Below are 21,159 nucleotides of genomic sequence, written 5' to 3' on the forward strand. Positions count from 1 at the left end.
TTAGTGAGGCAATTGGGGTTAAGTGACTTGCCCAGGGTCACACAGCTAGTAAGTGTTAAGTGTCTGAGGCCGGATTTGAACTCAGGTACTCCTGACTCCAGGGCCAGTGCTCTATCCACTGCGCCACCTAGCTGCCCCCTCAGTAGTATAAATTTAATAATATTTTCTGCTCAACATAAGCAGAGGTAGTTTCTACTCTAGGGGATATGCATACCAATGGGATTAATGGAATTAAAGGTCAAGGCTAGATATCAACGAAAACAAAAAAAAATTATTGCGAATATAAATAATAGGCTAATGGGTTAACCTATTAATTTTTTTTTTTTTTTTAGTGAGGCAATTGGGGTTAAGTGACTTGCCCAGGGTCACACAGCTAGTAAGTGTCAAGTGTCTGAGGCCGGATTTGAACTCAGGTACTCCTGACTCCAGGGCTGGTGCTCTATCCACTGTGCCACCTAGCTGCCCCTAACCTATTAATTTTAATAGCCTGTAAAATTTCTCTGGGGTAGCTAGGTGGTACAGTGGATAGAATGCTGGGCCTGGAGTCAGGAACACTCATCTTTCTAAATTAAAATTTGGCCTCAGATGCTTACTAGTTATGTCACCCTAAGCAAGTCACTTGATGCTATTTGCTTCAGTTTCCTCATATGTAAAATGAACTTGGGAAGGAAATGGCAAACCGCTCTAGTATCTTTGCCAAGAAATTCCCAAACAGGGTCACAAAGAGTTAGATATGACTGAAATAACTAAAAAATAATGACAAAAAATTTCCCTAACTAAAACATCTCAGTAATGTGTTAAGAAACATACTCCATTTAATTGTTTTAAGTCCAGAGAAATACTGACCCCTGTAAGATTTTTATTTTTTCTCTATTTTTAAAAGCACAACTTTAACCCTCTTTCCCATCTATTAAATATGGGCTAATCTTTCTTAATAGAATCAGTTTCTGAAGAATTTTCCTAAGACATACACAATATATTTTTACCACAGTACCTCAGGATTATACCTCAATTGAATCTAATCACAGAATTGTAAGATGAATTCTGATTACGTGTTAGGAACCCAATATTTATGCAAAGGCAACACTGACTGATGCAGGTCCAGCTGTGTGAGGTCAATGAAGTGCATGGACAGAAAAACACAGGCTGATTTAAACTGTTGACTTGAATGCCCTCAGACATGTACGGACTGGGGAACTAAATAGATATATGCGGTATTGCAAGTCCCAAGGTATCAGAAGGAAGGCCAAAAAATGTTGGCATATTTCAAGGTTGGTTTAGGGGAATAAATAAGTAGACTTGGGTTTGCTTCCCAGTTCTTTCACTTTCTTCTTAGTGTGACCACAAACAAGTCTTTTAACCTCCTGGCCTAGGTTTACTTATCTATAAAATGAAGGAGTTTCCCTAGAGAATCTCTAAACTACCTTTTGCCTTTAAACCTAGCATCCTGTGGAGTTCATGATTCAGACTGAGAGGAACTGGTAAAGTTTCAGCTTCATTATATATTACTTAGTGCTGTTGTTGTGTCATTTTTCAGGCATGTACGATTGTGACCCCATCTAAGGTATTCTTGGTAAAGATACTGGAGTGGTTTCTCATTTCCATCTCCAGCTCATTTTAAATATGAGGAAATTGAGGCAAATAGAGTTAAGTGACTTGCCTAGGGTCTCATTGATAGTATGTGTCTGAAGCCACATTTGAACTCAGGAGCTCCTGACTCTAGGCCCAGCACTCAAACTGCTATAATACCTAGCTGTTCCTTCCTTATAGGTGGCGAATCACTTAAAGTCTCTGAGTTTATTTATCTATTGATCAAATGTGAGGTTTAGTCAAGATGATGACTTTTTCCAGTCCTAGGTCTACTAGCATCAGAGAACTGAGCTTGGAATTTCAGATGGACCACCCTTGTCATGTAGGGAGAGTCATTTAACCTCTCAAAGACAGCTTCTCCCCAAAATAAAATGAAGTGATTGAACGACATGATTTAACGCCCCCTTCTAGTTATAAATTAATGATCTCCTAGTCTTATATGTCGAGGAAAGAAGAATCGAATAGAGGACTGGCCTATATTTAGAATTCTGGCTTATGAACTACACAATTTTGAGAAATTCAACAATTTGAGCCTCAAATTTCTCTACTACAAAGGGAGTGATTTAGGTTAAATCATATCTATTGTTCCCTTCTGCTCAAGACATCTATGATGTTATATTCTCCTCTGGGCCCTAGCTGAGTTAAAATTGGAAGAGTGAGAGGGAAGAAAAATATTACATATGTATGTGTTTATATGCTCAATGAAGATATGTCTTACAATCAAATATATGTATACATCTATATGTTCATGTATAAGATAGCTATATATTATCTATAGGTCTATAGATATAGACATTTGATTGTAAGTTCTATCAACTGATCACATATAACTGTGAGGTAGTTCACACCTGGAATGTTCTTCCTCATCTACTCTAACTACTGAAGTCTCTGGCCACCTTTAAGTCTCAGCTAAAATCACACTTTTCATAGCAAGGTGTATCTAATCCCTCTTAATTTCCTCTGATAATTATTTCCTATTTATCTGGTCAATAGCTTGCTTTGAATATATTTGTTTTCTTGTTTTATCCCCCCACCCCATGTTGCCTGAATCTACCCTTAACCATTTTTACTTACCACTGTCAAAGTGGGAAGAGGCTGAACCCTTCTTCTCTCCCTTCCATTTTAGCCATGACACCTTAACTGATAAAGACTGTAAGCATACTATCTACAAAAGTGCTTCAAACTGGAATAATTTGCAAAAGAAATGTGTTTATATGTGTATATATATACAAACACATGTACATGTATGTATGTATGTGTATATGTGTGTGTCTGTGTGTGTAAGTTCTTTGAGAATAAGTGTAAGGATTCTCTGTAAGAGCAAGGATTCTCTGTCTCTCTCTATAAGAGAAAGGATTCTCTGTCTTTCTTCCCTCTCTTTCCTCTTCCTTCCTTTCTTCCTTCCATCCTCCCTCCCCTCCTCCCCTCCTTTTCTTCCTTCTTTCTTTCTTTTTTCTTCTTTTTATTTCTTTCTCTCTTTCTTTTTCCATGCCTTCCTTCCAACTTTATTTCTATCCTCTCTTCCATCTTTTCTTTCTTTCTTAATTCCTTCCTTCCTTTCCTTTCCTTTTTGGTTGTTTTACTTAATCATTCATTCATTTACTTATTTATCATTTATTTATTTGTTTGTTTGTTTATTTATTTATTTATTGGGGCAATGAGGGTTAAGTGACTTGCCCGAGGTCACACAGCTAGTTAGTGTCAAGTTTCTGACCTGGATTTGAACCCAGGCCCTCCTGATTCCAGGGCTGGTGCTTTATCCACTGTGCCACCTAGCTGCCACTCTTTTTCTTTCTTTTCTCTTTCTTTCTTTCTTTCTTTCTTTCTTTCTTTCTTTCTTTCTTTCTTTCTTTCTTTCTTTCTTTCTTTCTTTCTTTCTTTCTTTCTTTCTTTCTTTCTTTCTTTCCTTCCTTCCTTCCTTCCTTCTTACTTTTATGTCTCTCTCAAAGTCCCTGGCACAAAGTAAGTATATAATAAGCTTTATTGATTTCTGTATGTAATTATAACAGTAGATGATTTGTGATACATAATATAGATATGGGATCACATTCTATCCAGTCACAGAATTTCAGAGCTGAAAAGGACATTAGAGTCTATATATTATAACACTTCTGGAAACAAGAATTCTGTCTAGATTATGACAACTAATTGTAAGGAAACCTTTGGTGAACCTGAATCCCTTCAAATTCCCTAAATCAGTGTATTTCACTTTCTTCAGTTCCAATTGTTAAAATGTTTACTCCTTTACTTCAAGCTTAAGTTTGTTTGGGGCAGTTCATGGACAGAGCATTGGGCATGGATTCGAGAAGATCTGAGTTCAAATATCGACTCAAATACTACCTGTGTGACCCTGGGCAAATCACTTAACTTCAGTTTCCTCATCTATAAAATGGGGAAAATAATAGCGACCACTTTGCAGGGTCGTCATGAGGATCAAATGCTATAATGTTCCAAGTGGCTTTGCATAGTGTCTGCCATTTGTGAAGCACTACATTAATGTTGATGCTGCTGCTGTTGATGGTGGTGATACATTCACTCCTTGTTTCTAGGTTTACCCTCTAAGGCCCAGCAGAATATTTCTAATGCCTTGATTACATAACAAGTCTTCAAAGAGTTCAAAATAACAGTGAATCTACATTTGCATATATAACTAATTCTCCTTGAATTTAGTGGTGTCACCTTAGGGAAATGAGATATATGCATATATGTATGTATTGTGCATGTATGTATATATAAACACTTATATATATATATGTATATATGGGCCTCAGTTCTTATTGGGCCTCAGTTTCCTCATTTATAATTGTGAGGTATTAGATGACTTCTGATGCCTCTTTCCACTGTAAATTTTGGATCCTATAGCTTCATGTACTACAATACTAAGGATAAATTTCAAAACAACAACAAACCCCTCTTGTATGGCCTATTCCTAAATATCATGGCAGAAATACCATTCTATTAACAGTTAAAGGACTCATATGCCAATTCTGGCCTTGCTGATTAATACCTATATGACCTTGGATCAAAGCTTCTTTCTTTTTCCCTCTGGATCTCAGGAAAAAAGGAGGCTACCTTCCAAAACATATAAAGTCTCTTGTATTTTATAGTGTTTTGAACTAGACTTTTAGTGCTAATGGAAAAGCTTTCATTCACGAAGTCATCAGGGTATAAATATTGCCTCCTTTGGTTGATTTCTCTTCTAATAAGATGAGGTAAATTTGAAATAAACACCATATAAAAACACTGAATTTATTTATTTATTATTTATTAATGCTTCTGAGACTTCATTGTACTCAGAAATTAATCATATTTTAGTGACGTGTTTTAATATTCATCATTAAAAAAATATTTGATTTTTCATTTTGAGATAAATTACTTTTATTTGGTTGTATTTTTGGTGAGACAATTGGGGTTAAGTGACTTGCCCAGGATCACACAGCTAGTAAGTGTTAAGTCTCTGAGGTCAGACTTGAATTCAGGTCCTCCTGACTCCAGGGCCGGTGCTCTATCCACTGTGCCACCTAGCTGCCCCCTTGAGACAAAGTACTTTTAAAGATTGTCTCTTTATTTGTCTTACTTCAAAACATGGCTTCAATAGTGATGGTAGATAGAAAATAGAAAGATGTCACACAAAGGCAATTTCATATGGAAGAAGTTAATTATTTGTTACATTTTTATTGTCTTAATTCCCTTTATACATTTTATTAACCAATTACATTTGGGTTTTTTTTTGAAATCTGGCTACTACATTTTTGCCTACTCTGATGGCACTTAGTTATTGTTGCAAATTAATTTCATTTTAGTATTTTTAAGAAATGCATTCAAAACTTACTAAAACCCTTCATTTGTAATACCTTTAAGCTCAGAAAATTATTTTCATTTTTTTCTTTAAATATGCATACAAATGTGTATTTTAAATAGGTGATATACATCCAAACATCTATTTTTTTACTTCAAAAATGCTCTTTCTATATAAAAAGTTTCTTTAGGAAAAAAAACCAGATATATTTTTTTTAATCCTTGATAAATATCACCCCTTTTATGAAAGCACTGGTAAATTTTCTTTATTTAGAAATTATCTGAATTATAGTAGAGTGCCTAGACCACTTGTCATCTAAGAGAAGGTCAGGAATTTGGGAGTTGTTAGCTCTCTATTGTAAAATGGTCATTAAACCTTTGTGAAGCCTGACATCTCTTTTAGTACTTTGCCATTAGATACCCAGGAAGCCTCTGTGGGTTATCCAAAGGTGTTTCTTCTTCCACATGTGGTTGACCAAAAGCTGTGATTGGAACAGACAAAACATTGTTTCTGGCATTTTGCCATGGTTTATTTGTAATTCAAATGCATATTATCTATAATCCGAGGTTTCTTTATAGATTTTTTTTTATATTGCCCATTTTGTGACGACAAAAGGTAAAGTTTTAAGCTTAGAAACAAGAAACCTATGTTGAAATCCTGAGTCAGATTCTTACCAGCTGGGTGACCTTGGGCAAATCAATTAATCACTTTCATCATCCATTTCCCCATATGAAAAAGAGAGGGTTTAGTAAAGTGAAAGCAGATGAATGACTAGGCCTTTCTATGCTGTAGAATTTCCTCCTCTTCCCTCAGGATACTTCACATCCTCTATGGGTCAAGTGAAATGTAAATCAGTATACTAAATATTAGAACACTTTTTTTTTGCAAATATTAAATTAAATAAAATATTTTAATATTTTCTTCATACAGCCTAATGGATCATTTTGGGAACCGCATTTGAACACTACTAACATGTTATACAACCATTTCTTTCATCTCTATATCACTGTGGAAAGTGAAAGAAGAAGGAGAGTACTGTTCATCAGTTTGGAAACCAAAGTAACTAGCTACATGATAGTATGATCAAATTTTAAAATATTGCTGTATATATATATACACACACACATATATACACACATATATACATACACACACATATATACATATACACAGATACATATATACATATACACACACACACACACACACACATATATATATATAAACTCTCCAATACTGTATTTCAATTATGGGAAGAATTTTTAAAGGGGAGGGCCTTTTCATTTAAAAAAAAATCTACTTAATATTCATATTAAACTTTCCTAGTCTTTTATTTTTTTTAGAAAGAAACTACCAATTTGGGTTATGTTGGCATGCCACTAGCAATGTTGTCAATGCTTCAAAAAACAGGCTATGGGAATCCAAGAGCTCTCCATTTTTTATTTTGCAAGCTGTTGAATACAGAAACATGAAAATCAAATGCAACCCACGTTTGACTAGGAACTCATGCTCCCTGGAATCACAATTTCACATTCTGCAGTCAATCCAGGCCCTATTCTTCTGAGATAAATAAATTGAATATCACAGTTAATAGTGAGACATTGCTTTTGAATCAAGCTAAGCATCTGTCTGCTCTGCATAGCTATTGATCAACCTGCAAGCTTCCTTCTCATTACAGGATTCCTTGCTTAACAGGGGGAAAATATTATAGAGCCCCAGCTACATTAAGCTAAGGTTCTTTCCAAGAAGTTGGCCCAAGTAGTAGGCAAATTCAATCTTATTATCCTCTCAATATGCTTCTAAGTATGATCTAGCACTAATAAATGGTCACATGGAAATTGATGTGGTGAATAATTTAATCTTCACTCACAATTCTATATATGTATTGGTGATATCTTAATTTTATACACACACACATATATATACACACATAAATATACGTATATGTATAAGCAAATTAAGATATGATACAATTCCTTATGAACTAGGTGGCCCAGGGGATAGAGCATAGGACCCGGATTCAGGAAGACCTGAATTAAAATCCAGCCTCATAGACTTAATATATGAACCTGGAAAAGAAATTTAACTCCTGTTTACCTCAGCTTCCTCACCTGTGACATAAGGATAATAATAGAACTATACTTCATGGGATTTTTTAGAGGCTCAAAGAAGATAATAATTGTAAAATGATCACCACAGTATCTGGCATATATTAAACATTATAGAAATCTTAGTTATTATTATTAATTATTATTTAAATTAGGTAATCATGTCCCTTCCCTAGAACTGGAAACAAAATGGATGACCATTGATCAGGGAATGATTAAATCAATTGTGGGACATGAATGCAATGCAACATGATTGTGCTGCACGACATAACAATTATTAAAAATATTGAGAACCTCATTTACTTCATAGTCAATATGTTATGACTTGTTCATATTATATTCTATACATCTGTACATGTGTGTATATACACACATGTATATGTGTATATACAGACACATATATGTATATAAACACACAACCAATACGTTCACACATGCATACATACATGCATACCTGCATTCATATAAACACACTGTGGAGTGGAATTATGTAATTATGCCTGTGTTGCCATTGGTATATAACATTTCAATTGAGGAACAATGGAGATAAGCCATTTATAATAAGTGGTTTAAAGGTGAAATTCCACTTTCTCTTGCCTGGACGTGGTCTTCATGTCAGTTACTCATCACTGCTAAATCACGCAGACTAAAGAGCCCCTTGTCTTCCCCCATTATAATATAAGCATTTTTAGTCTGGGGCCTGGGTTCCTTATTATTGTCATATTCCCCAGCACTTAACACAGTGCCTACAATATAGCAAACACTGCCAAAATTCTTCAGCAATAACTTGTTATAATTTTAGAGAATGAGATCTTAACCTTTTTTAGGAGTGGGGACATCTTGGATTCCTTGGGCATTCTGCTAAAGCCTAGGAAGTACTTTTTCAAAAGAATTAAGTGTACATATTATAGCACATAGGATTACAAAGAAGCATAATTATATTTTAAGAAGTTAAATGTATTTATATATTTTATATTAATATACATGCACAAAATTGTGTTCTCTATGTATATGTATATAAGTGTAGGTATTCATATGTGTAATAAAATATTGGCATATATAATCTTTAAAAGTTCAAAATTATGCTAAGACTTTTGTGATTATATATGTAAATATATGAGTGTACATATAAAGGCGTATATACTTATCCTTCCCATATCACAAAGGTTAGGGGTGCAGTACCACTGGGATCTGGAAAATCTGTGTGAAATTTTTTGGCCCTTCCTTTGTACCAGAGAAGAAGTCAGAATTCTTGTGTTATTAAAAGATAAAATATGTTGATATTGTATACTACTACACATATATTTTATGCATTTTGAGGTTCTAAGCTTTTTCTTTGTTTCCTGAACTTTGTGTGTCATCTACAGCTTTTGCAAAACTTGCTCCAAAATCCCATTGAATTTCTTCTGCTAACGCACAATATATGAAAACCAGAGTGGGGAAAGTTGCAATGTGGCAGGGATAACTGTACTTAGTCAGTTAATTGCCTCAGGTACCACCAATGGAAGTGTCATCCCCAGGGTCATACAATGTGTATCAGAGATGAGATGTAATCCAGGCATTCCTGGAGGTTATTTTTTGAAAGAAGAATTGATTCCTAGCTCTAAGACATGCACTCTTTCAAACATGCAAGACTGTCAGTTACAGCAGGGCTTCTGAAACTTTTTATACTCATGACCCCTATTTGTCTAAGAAATGTTTTCACAACTCTGGGTATATAGTTATATAAAATAGGTATATATAAAATTTTACAGTTGCTCATTTTTTCATGACCCTCAAATTCAGTTATGCATTCCCATATAGGTTAACAACCCACAGTTTAAGAAGCTTTGACTTAGAGATAGCAACTGGACCTATGATATTGTTGGTAGAGGGAATTCATTCATGGGAAAATTCTCTCTACCAATATAAGGCATTATCTTCTCTTCAACTTAGAGTCTTAAGCTTTTGACTATAGCAATATAAATTTTATATTTTTCCCAGGGTCACAAATCTAATTCGAGGTGTGAACATGAATCCATATCCCATATCATCTTGGTTCCCAGGTTGCCTCTATACACTGTATCAGGACTTCTCTTATTTACAAGGAGAGGTTGAGTGAGAGGGGAAAAAATCAGAATCTCACAAGTGAGGGTCTTGTTATTTTTTAAATTATTATTTTTTAGCTATGAGAAACACTCTTTCTTTTTACAAAAAGTGATAAAAATAAACTTTTGGCTTCACCATGTTCAGTGAACTGTGGCAGGTATATAGGAAGATGTGATAAATTCACACAGGATGAACGCGCGCGTGTGTGTGTATGTATGTGTTGAAGCTTCAACACATTGATAAGAGCACAAATTTGTTGGATTATGGGAATGCCAATATTTAATTGTAGTATTAGATCTCTAAATCTCTAAGCACCAGTACTTCAGAGTTTCATATCCTTCCCTTCTTCCTCTATTTCACATGCCCAGTCTCCTTTTCCTCCAAAGCTTTGATTGCTAACTTCAGTTTCCACTGCTTTCTTGAGGTCTTTACTTTGTGACTTGCTTTTTGCAGCATTTTGCATCCTTTCTAGGAATTCTTCTCCCCCCCCCAATAAACTAAGAAGAGAGAAGCATTCCTAAAGATGTCTCTCAACTTCTTCTTGAGTTGAGACACATTTTCTTTTTAAAATAATTTCAAATAGACTTTTTTGATATATTTTGTTTGTATATCACCAGAATTTCTTCTTGTATCTATCCTTCATCACCTTCCTAGAGAGCCAACTCATATAAAAATTGTGAAGAAAAAGAAAAGAAAGAGAACAAGTCAACAAAGCCAATCAATACATAGAATGTCTGAAAATATATACAGTTTAACACACCTATGGATCTCCCACATCTGCAAAGGGATGGGTGGTAAGGCTCCTTTAAACAGTAACAATAATAACACTAGTGGCTAACATTCTAGGGCACTTGAAGGTATGTGCTGACCATTTATTTCATCACCATACAAATGAATGAATGGGCAAGGTGCAAACTAAGACCAGCTATGACACTGGATTGTTGCCTTTACCAGTATTACTAAGAAGGATATGTATCAACACTATTAGAATGTAAAATCAGTATGACCATTTTAAAGGAATTTGTATAATAAACTACACTAAAACTAAAACACCCCCCCACACACATATGATTTCAAAATCTATTACATGCTTTGTGTAGCTCAACAGAAGAAACAGGCCATAACATGACATTTAATATTGTCATATTAAGACAATACTTAAAATTCCCAAACATCTCTGGGACTGAAACTGTTTATAGAGCATTATGTATAAGGTCTGATGAAGGACTTACCCCCAAATAACCATCCTTTAACCTCATGTTTTGATATGACAATTTTTCATTGCTTAAATGCAAAAAAGGGACTGAAAATCCAAGCTCTGTTTTGAACTTTTTGCTTGGCAGGGTGTGGAGAAAATTTCAACTATTAATTCCACAAACATTCAAAGTCTGCTGGTGAAAAAGACTATGGTAGGGGCTGGAGAGGGTACCACAATATATTCTATTGTGTCATTGATGTAAATATGAGATCCACAGATACAAGTTGTGCCCCAATTATGTCTGGCCATTCTATGCATCTCTTCTCTAGGTCCTCCAATAAGTTTGCCACATGGGATCTCAACATCCAGAAAAAAAGAACTATAAATTATGAATGCAGATTGAACCATACTGTTTCTTCTCTTGGACTGTTTTTTTTTCTTCTTGTTTGAGGCTTTTCCCTTGTGCTCTGATTCTTCTTTCACAATATGACTAATGTAGAAATATGTTTAATGTCATTGTACATATGCAACCTATATCAGACTGCTTTCCATGTTGGGGAGGAAGGAAGGAAGGGAGGGGGGAAGAAAAAAAATTGGAAATAAAAAGCCATTGAAAACAAATGTTGAAAACTATTCTAAGTTGAGTGGAGGGGAAATCTTTCCTTATTTGACAATACTATTCCTACAAAAATAATTACAGATATAACATAATTAGAATTTTCAAAAAAAATTATGGAACTTTTTATTTCTTTTAAATTTAACAAGAAGATGATCATCCATTTGCCTGTCAGTATGTGTGTGTGTGATGATGAATATGCCTGTCCAAAACTCACTTCAGCTCATCTCTTCTCACAAGGGCAGAGGTAAGGTGACCATGATTTGCCTAGAGAATTGCCAATATGATGAAAAGAACTTTAAACTGAAAATAGAGAAGTGTAATAATATTAAATTTTAGATAGTGTTTCAATTTTTCTTTTTATTATATGCTTCATGTGTAACAAATAAGATTCTGAATTTCCTTAGACATGTTTTTGGGAACTCTCATTGTTTGATTTGATTATTGGGAAAGCTGTTTAAAGTTGTGTTAAGCTCAATTTTATAGGAAAGTTTCCCAGCTGGTTACCAGCATCTGAAACAACTGAAAGACTTCCATTCCACAACTACATCCAGAGGACATCCCAAGAATCATCTGAGAAAAGAGTTCCAAAGACTTAAATGGACATTTTCCTGTTTTCCTTTTCCACACTGTATACACTGTTTATAATGTCCACTTACAAAAGGGGAATGCCCCCTTTAGTTTTTCTGTTTGTAATGTCTATCTGCTAAAAGGGAAGTGTTCCCTTTAGCCTTTGTTAATGTCATTCAATTTCTTTCTCTCTCTTTTCATTCCCTTTACTTTGTTAGTCATAAGTATCTGTAATGTTATTGCTTCATGTGAGGAAATGATGTTTCTTCACATGAAGCACAGGGAGGAGTGTGAGATTTGGAGCACCAACCCCTGCTGAGGGAGATATTGTGAGAAACAGGCCTGAAAAGAAAATATGTGACTTAGCATCTGGAAATGGCCTGGCATCTGGAAGTGGCCTGGTGTCCGGAAGTTACCACTTGTTACTTGTGTCAATCAGTGCTACGAGCCAATTAGCTTGGAGCTGTGTGTGAGGATGGCCTTGATACCTGTTTCACAGGGGGCTTCTGGGAGAAGTGGCCAAGGATCTGGGTCTTTTCATTCAGGAATGGGCTGTTGGCAGCAGGAACACACTCTCTCGCTTAGATAGCTAGATGAAGGCTGTTTTTCCTCTCTCTCTTTGCTACTCCCTAATATCCTTTAATAAATGCTTAATGCCCAAAGACTTGTGCTAAAGCTTCTAATTTAAGGTGACCAATCATTAGATTTTTTAAAACATCACAGTTAGATATTTCAGGATTATCAGAAGGAAGAAAATGCCTAGATCTGCCAAATTCAATATTTAGGTAGATACTGTAGAAACTTTCCAATAGTTCTCAGCAGAAAAAAAAAAAACTGAGAAGGGGAAAATGAATTCTTGTGGCCTTTGATATATACATAAAATTGACCAGAGTAGGAAACATAAAAGAAATGAACTTGAGATTTGGTGGGAAGTAGACAAATAAGAGCTCACATTCATCACTGGTACTTGGCAGAATGTGACTCATTTTTGGAAACGGCAATGGAAACATCAACATGGACCAATGGCTTACTATTAGTAGGTAAGTAGTGATTACCTCTTGCATTAAATAACAGATAAAATTATGAAATTGCATCTTACATCCAGAAATAAAGTTGTTGCTATTTTTTAAATTTTCATTTTATGAATTGCTTTTTACCCTGAATATAAACCATGCTCATAAAAAATAATATTTTAGAAGGAAAAATGTTTATGTATATAGGGAAGCATACACATGTTCATGTGTATAGACCAATTTATTTGTGTGTATATGAATTTGCATATGGATATGGATATGGGTATTGGTATTGATATAGATATGGCTATGGATATGTATATGGAAATGGAAGTAGATGAATATAGAGATAGAGATAGAAATGATAGAGAATCATGAATATATAACTATATCTATACTTTTCTATATGGTTATCTAAATATATATGGACCTATTAAACTTTTCTGGGGGAGTTGACTTTAAGAGGCAAAATCTCCTTCATGAAAAATGTAAGTGCCATTAATTTCAAGAGGTTAATACTTCACACATTGCTATTCCCACGAATTAATATGCATTTTAATGTATATGCAAATGTATATTCAATGCAAAAAAAGAGTAAAAATGAAATCAATTTAAACAATTAAAATATTAAGGTCAGAGAAAAAAATAGCAAATTGTAGAATGGATAAAAAAGACACTGTAAGTAGCATCCCTGGAACACTCCACTTTCCGGGGTTTTAATGCTAAAGATTAACCCTAGTAAAACTAAGAATGCATGGGAATGTTGAGAGAAGAACTGAAAGTGACAAGTATACTAGTAGGAACATGACTTCTCCCCCACTAAGTGACTCTTGTTTGAAGGGATCCATTCTAATTGTTAAGTGTCTGAGTCCAGATTTGAACTCAGGTCCTTCTGAATCCAGGGCCGGTACTCTACTGCACTGCCTAGCTGCCCCCTTTCATTTCTTAATGAGCCACATGTTGTGTGACAGGCTGATGATCACTAGATAAGACCTAGTTGCCTTAATATAAAACCTTAATATCTTCTTTATTTCGATCAGTTAGCCCCAATGTCGCCACAAGGTTTCATTTCATTTAGTATACTTTTAGGGTTTCTTAGGACTTATAAAAGCACTAGAAGTGAAATAAATAAAATAAGGTGATTATTGATAGAACCCATGCCTAATAGCATGGCTATTTTGGGGGCTAAACATTAAAAATAATTACCAAGGGAGAAAGAGACACTAAATATTTCTCAGTATAAGTAAAACAAATGGTCATATGATTCAAGTTTAATATCTCAAGCAATGGAACAGTAATTCCATCAGCATGGATTCTCCTTTCCATGTTATTGATCAGGGTCCTTGAAATGCCTCAGTCAATGGTTTTCATGAGCAGTTGTGGCTGAAATATTCATATCCCCTCGGCTGAGATGAAAATAAATGTCTTTGAACAGCTAGTTTGGTCCTTAGGCAACAAATAGTTTGACCAGAACAGGGATTATACACAATAACTCAACGAGTTTGTTAGTGCCTGCTGAAGCTCGGACTCCACTATTATCTTTACTAAGAGTCTTGAAGACTTCAATCATTTTGAGGGGCAAGGGGGATTCTGGGTTAATGAATTAAAGCAAATTTTTAAAAACATGAAACACATGCACACACATATACATACTCACAAGCCAAATACTCTGTCAAATAATAGGACAATGAGAATTTCAGGATCTGGACTTTTCCTCATTTCCAAGCACAGACATAAATCATATGTCTTTCTGGTTGCCCTAGTTAAAGACATTTTCTTTCTGTTTTCCTTAACTCCTCTCTTTTTTCCCTTTTCCTGGACAGTCAGAAAAACCTCATGAGCATTTTAAAATGATTCAACCTTTCTCTTCTCCTAGAATTCTTTTAAATTATAGCAATACTTAACATTGAACATCTTTGTTACTTATCATCATTCTTTATAACCCACATCTACCAAGTTTTGCCAGTATCACCATTAATCATCATCATCTTCATCTTCATCAATACAGAATCTATTATGGTTCAGACACTGTGATAAGAACTTATATAACCAAGAACATTCCTAATTAAGTAAGAATCAGTCAATGTCACCGGAAAGGAGAGGGAGGAGTTTATTCCTCTAGGTGTTTTCCCGGTATCTCCATGTAGGAAATGAACTCTCTATCTCAATATTTTATTCTATGATCTGCTACATGTAAACTATCCAAACTTCTCTACATTTCACAGTATTCCCCTGAGTATTCACTGTTTATTCCAAAACTTGTCTCTTATTCCTTCCCCATGTCCCCAACCTGAGAAAAAAATGAGTTTTGTGTTTTGTTTTGTTTTCTGAAAGACGTGTTCATAGTCTTTGGCATTTGATCATTTAGAGATGGAATTCTGACCTCTACTGTGTCCAAATTCATTTCTACCATTCTGAGATTCTATCTATCAGTGGTGATATTGCTTCTTGTGACCCAATATTAAAGAAATATGCAATGATTTGTACTTGAAAATTAACTGGATGTTAGGATTCTGCAATATTAGCTATATTGTTGATGCTTCTGAAAAAAATCTTTCTAAAGGAAATATAAAAAAATAGATTGTTTCCTTTTTTTTTTTTTTGGTAAATTCTGCTAGGGGCACCTACACATTTACCTAACACAATCCATCAAATTAAGTAAATGTTTAGAATATGAAAATAAAAGAAATCATTTGCATTACTTAAAACTGAACATAGTTGTTTCTTTAAAAGATTTTTGATTTGTGTGAAAGACCAGAGGACTTATTTAATTCTCAAATCCCCTAAACTAATGGGAAGACTATAAATGTTCAAATTCAGTACAATAGAGAATGTGTTGGGTTTCCATTCAGAGGACATAAATTAGGACCTTAGAATCATCACTACCAATGTGATCTTGAGTCAAGATGACTCTCTGAGTCCATTTCTTTATGAGAGAAAGTGATGAGATGGTCTGTTTTCCCTTGGAGCTTTAATGTAATAGAGGACTCTAGACTGAATGGAACTACATAAGTAAAGTCCAACATTCACTTTACAGTTGAAGTAAATGAGTACGAGAGAATGAATTAAGTGCCCCAGAATGCATAGATATGAAGTGGCAGAGTAACACTTCTAACAACTTTCTGACTCCAAATCCCTTTCCTCTGCCCCCAAATTCCTCAAGCCTATAAACTTCAAAGTGGTGGAGATTTTCGTCTTCTTTGCCAGATGGAGATGACACTTATATAACTTACATTGAATGTTTTCTTCAAATAATAGTCCTTAATTGATAAATGAATTCTATTGAAGTCATGTGTTATGACTAACAGTTTAACTTTCCACTTCTGCAGACATTAGAGACAAATGAGCTAGGGAGAAAATTACCCTGGACCAAGATGTTGGGGCTATTTAGAGCTTCCTTAACGTAGAAGTTAGTGCATCCTCCATAAATATGTTAGGGGGGTAATTGTCTGAGTGATGCAGATAATTAGTATCAAAACAGCAGCAAATGTACTTGGACGGAGGATCTATGATCTTGGGTTTCAATTATTTAATTCATTTAAAATGCAGCCAAGGCTACTCAGCTTCAGGTACATTAACATGATAGATTGCACAATTATAAGCCTGTTCAGTGCAGTGCAAGCATTCTGTATTTTCTCATCATTCTCTGATATCCACCCTTTTCAGTATCAGAGTTTACCTTGAAGCAAGGCATAGCTTTCTTCAGTTACATAATTTAAGTAATTCAGTTTTCCTTGAAAGATATGAAAAAATGCAGGCAACAAGAAATTAAAAGTAGGAATAATTCTCAACAATGGAAAGCCTAGGATATTGAAGATGTCATTACTATAGCCTTTGCATTCCAATAGGAGGTTTATAACATGAAATATATTTCAGATAATTTATATATCTTAAAATGGTTCTGTGTGGCAGCAGGTGAAGGACGATAGACAACCAGGAAGACATGAGATGCAATTGTGTCACCTAAACATGGCCAATGTAGATAGTGCCAGGTGTGTGTGAGCACGTGCACACACACACACACACACACACACACATATAATTTGAATGTTAACTCTCCCCCTTTAAATTGTGACCTTGCTAAGGGAAAAGACATTTTAGGTTTTTAGTTGTATCACCATTCCTTAGTATACTTCCTAGAATATAGTAAGTGCATACTAAATGCTTCCTGTATTAACTTAGTTATATGGTACAAAACATATACAAAGAAATGATTTGATTTTTTTTTCTCAGAAGAAAACTGTGAGGTAGGTAGTCTAAGAATTTTTATTCCCATTGTAAAGGAATAGAAATTAACCCTATGAGAGATTCAGTGACTTTTTTTTTTAAGTACCATACAGTGTCAGAGGGGGAGAGAATTCAAACAGGTCAAGCTTTCTCTCAAGTAGAACAAATTGTCAAGTAGACTAATTATCTTTAATTGGACTTTATGTTATAAGATTATTCTTCTCTATAATTATACACACATTTATGCGCACTATTTGAGTACAGCTATTTAAAAAAAGAATAGGGAAAGTTGTTACTATAATAGCTAGCTATATTAGTTGTTGAAAATACAAACTTATTATATATATGTTCAAATAATTAATTTCCTTTATCTATGATCCCAATCATGAAATTAGTTGAGTACTTGCTGGTTTGTTTCAATGAAAAGAAATCAAGTTTTAAATGATATTTGATGATAATGTGAAGTCTGGAGGAATAAACTTATTTACTGTGCTATGTGGGTACAGGTACATATCAAATGCCCACTCTCTCACTCCCTCAGAAACAATGAAGGACACAGAATAAAAAAGAAGGATATATAGAATGAATTCCCAGAGATCAGCATAATGCCTGATATATTATAAGACCTTCATAAGTGTTTATCAATCTTGAAATGATATTTCTTTATGCATTTTAGAATTTACCTCTGAGGACTACTCTCTTTGGCAGGTCATTGTCATCATGATCATCATGTTCTTATTATGTATTTGCTTTTTATTTTAAATTTGTGGGAAATAGTGTAACCATGTCTTCTCCAAAATAGTCAGGATATCCAAAAACACCCCCCAATGCAAATATTTTTTGCCCACTAAAATATTAGATTCTGCATATTTTTTTTGGTGAGGCAATTGGGGTTAAGTGACTTGCCCGAGGTCACACAGCTAGTAATTGTTAAGTTCTGAGGCTGGATTTGAACTCAGGTCCTCCTGAATCCAGGGCTGGTGCTCTATCCACTGCACCACCTAGCTGCCCCTGATTCTGCATATTTTTTAAAAAGATATTTCCCAAATGAGAAATGTTAATGCTAATTTCAGTCACATATAACTTTGGTAAGAACTGGTAAGTTCTTTGTTTCTTTAAAATGCTGGAGTCGTCCATCTTAATGTTGACTTCCAAAGCAATGTTCCCAAAGCATATTTGTAGAAAGCTATATTAAAGGAATATTGACTGGAGTTGGCAATAGAGAAGAAGCATAATGTATTCCTTTTTCAATTTTAAGTAATTCTTCTTGCTACCTAGTTATTTTATACATCAAGAAGAAGAAGTCAAACTTGCAATCAAAAAGATTTGAGCTCCATGTTCCAGAAATATACTAGTTGTATGACCAATATTGATGTACTCTGAGGACCCTAGTTAACTATATTAAGATTACAAGTTACAGAAAATGTAACTTTTCTATACAGAAAAAAAATCTTTTCTGGAATATTCCAACTATGATGAAGTCACAGACCTATAACACACCTTGGGGAATAAAGAAAATCATTATGGCTAAGTTCATTTTTTCTACACTCCTGAAGGAGGCAAGGGCCTAATCATACCACCTAGTTATAACTCTTAAAAGAAAGTGATAGGTTGATAGATAGATACATAGAGAGAAGCATAATAGTTTTTTATTTATTTATTTATTTATCTATCTAGCTATCTATCTATCTATCTATCTATCTATCTATCTATTTATTTTTGCAGGGTAATGAGGGTTAAGTGACTTGCCCAGGGTCACACAGCTAGTAAGTGTCAAGTGTCTCAGGCCAGATTTGAACTCAGGCCCTCCTGAATCCAGGGCCGGTGCTTCATCCACTGTGCCACTTAGCGGCCCCCCATAGTTTCTTTTTCAGTGCCTTCTATAGGCTATGCTTTGTCATTTTATCTCAAACCCTGTTTTGTTACCCCCACCTCCACCCAATGTCTCAGCTATTGCTCATGTAATCATTACAGATGCTTCACTTCAGAAACACATAAAAGAAAATTGATTTTCATCTAGAAAATGTCAAATTCCTGCCTATAACACTCAGCTCTGCCTTTCTGAAACAGCAGAGTTCAAAAAGAGTCATCGACCTGACAGATCTTTGACACATCATGACGGATGCCACAGGTATCCTTCTTTATGGCTAAAATGTCCTCCAAGAGAATGAGACAATCAATGAAGAATAATAAATCTAAACTGGATCATAAACTAGGTTGTTTTAAATGTATTAAAGGAGAAACAACAGGACCTCTACCTCTCTGGAGAGTGACTTATAAACTCTCAAGTTAATACTTTTGTATTTCTCGCTTAGCTATGTCCATTGTGTTGTGTATCACCCTACCTAAGTTGTACCATTCCATAAAGTCAAACTTTAAAATGTATAAAGAACTGGGAATGGAATCATGATACTCTGTGTTTTATTACCAAAAAAAGGGAAAAAGAAAGATGTCTATATAACATATTAATTTTAGAAAAAAGAGAGGTCTCTACTTACCTTATTGTTCAGTCCCTCCATCAACTTCTGTGCTTGCAAGCTCTTCAAAGTTAGTGCATTGAATTATGTCCCCATCTTCCTGGAAGACAATGTTATAGATTAATGCTACATCAAGGCCTTTGCCTCATGTACCAAGCATGGGAACCTTTCATTTTCTTTTAGACCATCACCATGTTTGAGTTGAATTATGGCAAGTTTAGAAAAGTAAATCTTCCATTCATAAATCAAGACTCTGTTGGGGAATGGCCCAATTCTGATTTATTACTCAACTCGGAATGAGTTCTGCTATGCACACTCCAGATAACATCCTTCTGCAATTAGGATGAACTGCTTTCACATACAAATCTGATGATTATGGGCAATGAATTGGATCCAGAATTGAGCAGGAGGAAGAAAGCAGTTTGAATGGGCTTTGGCTAATTGTAAAGTTATTTTAAGAGCTTCAAACTTCTCCCAGGAACAAAACCCCATTTTCTCAATATCAATATGCTACCACTCTATGCCTGAAAATCCTGAATATTCTTTTCTTATTAATATACTGAGTACACATATTACCTGATTGTGATCTTGTGGAAGGTGGAGCAAAGGGAGGGAGGGAGAGAGAAAAATTTGGAACTCTAAATTTTATGAAAATGAATGTTAAAAACTACCCTTACATGTAAATGGAAAATAAAATAAATGTTTTTGCTAAAAAAGAATATACTGAAGAATCAAAACCAAATATCATTAAAACCATAATACAGAAAAGAGCGACATGAGCATTCCACAAAATATGGTAGATGAATAATGACTTTGGAAGCCTAGGTCTATATATTTGGGGCAATGACTAATTGAACCAGTATTCAAATCTGAGTTCTGCCACATATATATGAGTGACCTTGACTGAGTTACTCAATATATCTTGGCCTCAATTTCCTAAGATTTCTCTGGTCCTTTCAAGTACTGACATGCTATTTTGACCTTTATTGAGAGAAACCCATTCACTGCCTATCAAGGAAGAGAAGCTTATTTTGTTCAGTTGTTTTCTAGTCATTTCCAACATTTTGTGACCTGATTTGAAGTTTTCTTAGCAAAAATACTGGAGTGGTTTGACATTTCTTTCTTCAGCCCTTTTTACAGATGTGGAAACTGAGGTAAACAAGATTAAGTGGCTTGCCCAGGGTTTCATAGCTAGTAAGTAACTTAGGCCAGATGTGAACACAGGAAGATGGATTTTCCTGACTTCATGCCAGTAACTCTAACCATTTTGCAAATAATTGCAAAGAAAAAATAATGCCAGTCAATGATTCAATCAACAACCAGTTATCAAAAACCTGCTATGGGGTAGGCAATAGAATAATAAAGAAAAAAAGAGAAAATAAAAGTTTCTGCCCTCAAAGAGCTTATAATTTATTAAATACATGTCATCAAAGAGTAAAAAAAAAGTTGAACTATTCAAGTGGCCATAGCAAA

The 21,159-nt window shown here is 34.8% G+C and overlaps 1 protein-coding gene across 1 annotated transcript in view; it reads right to left on the bottom strand.

Annotated features, from left to right (window-relative positions):
* The window catches only part of PCDH15 (protocadherin related 15), a 2,141,593-nt gene that overhangs the window by 1,481,386 nt on the left and 639,048 nt on the right, over nucleotides 1-21,159 (bottom strand). The window contains exon 3 of the mRNA XM_043982395.1: nucleotides 19,708-19,786. The gene's annotated coding sequence lies outside the window, so the exon portion shown is untranslated. The remainder of the gene's footprint in view (nucleotides 1-19,707; nucleotides 19,787-21,159) is intronic.

The sequence above is a fragment of the Dromiciops gliroides genome, chromosome 2 (assembly GCF_019393635.1).
Source record: "Dromiciops gliroides isolate mDroGli1 chromosome 2, mDroGli1.pri, whole genome shotgun sequence".
NCBI classification, from domain to species: domain Eukaryota; kingdom Metazoa; phylum Chordata; class Mammalia; order Microbiotheria; family Microbiotheriidae; genus Dromiciops; species Dromiciops gliroides.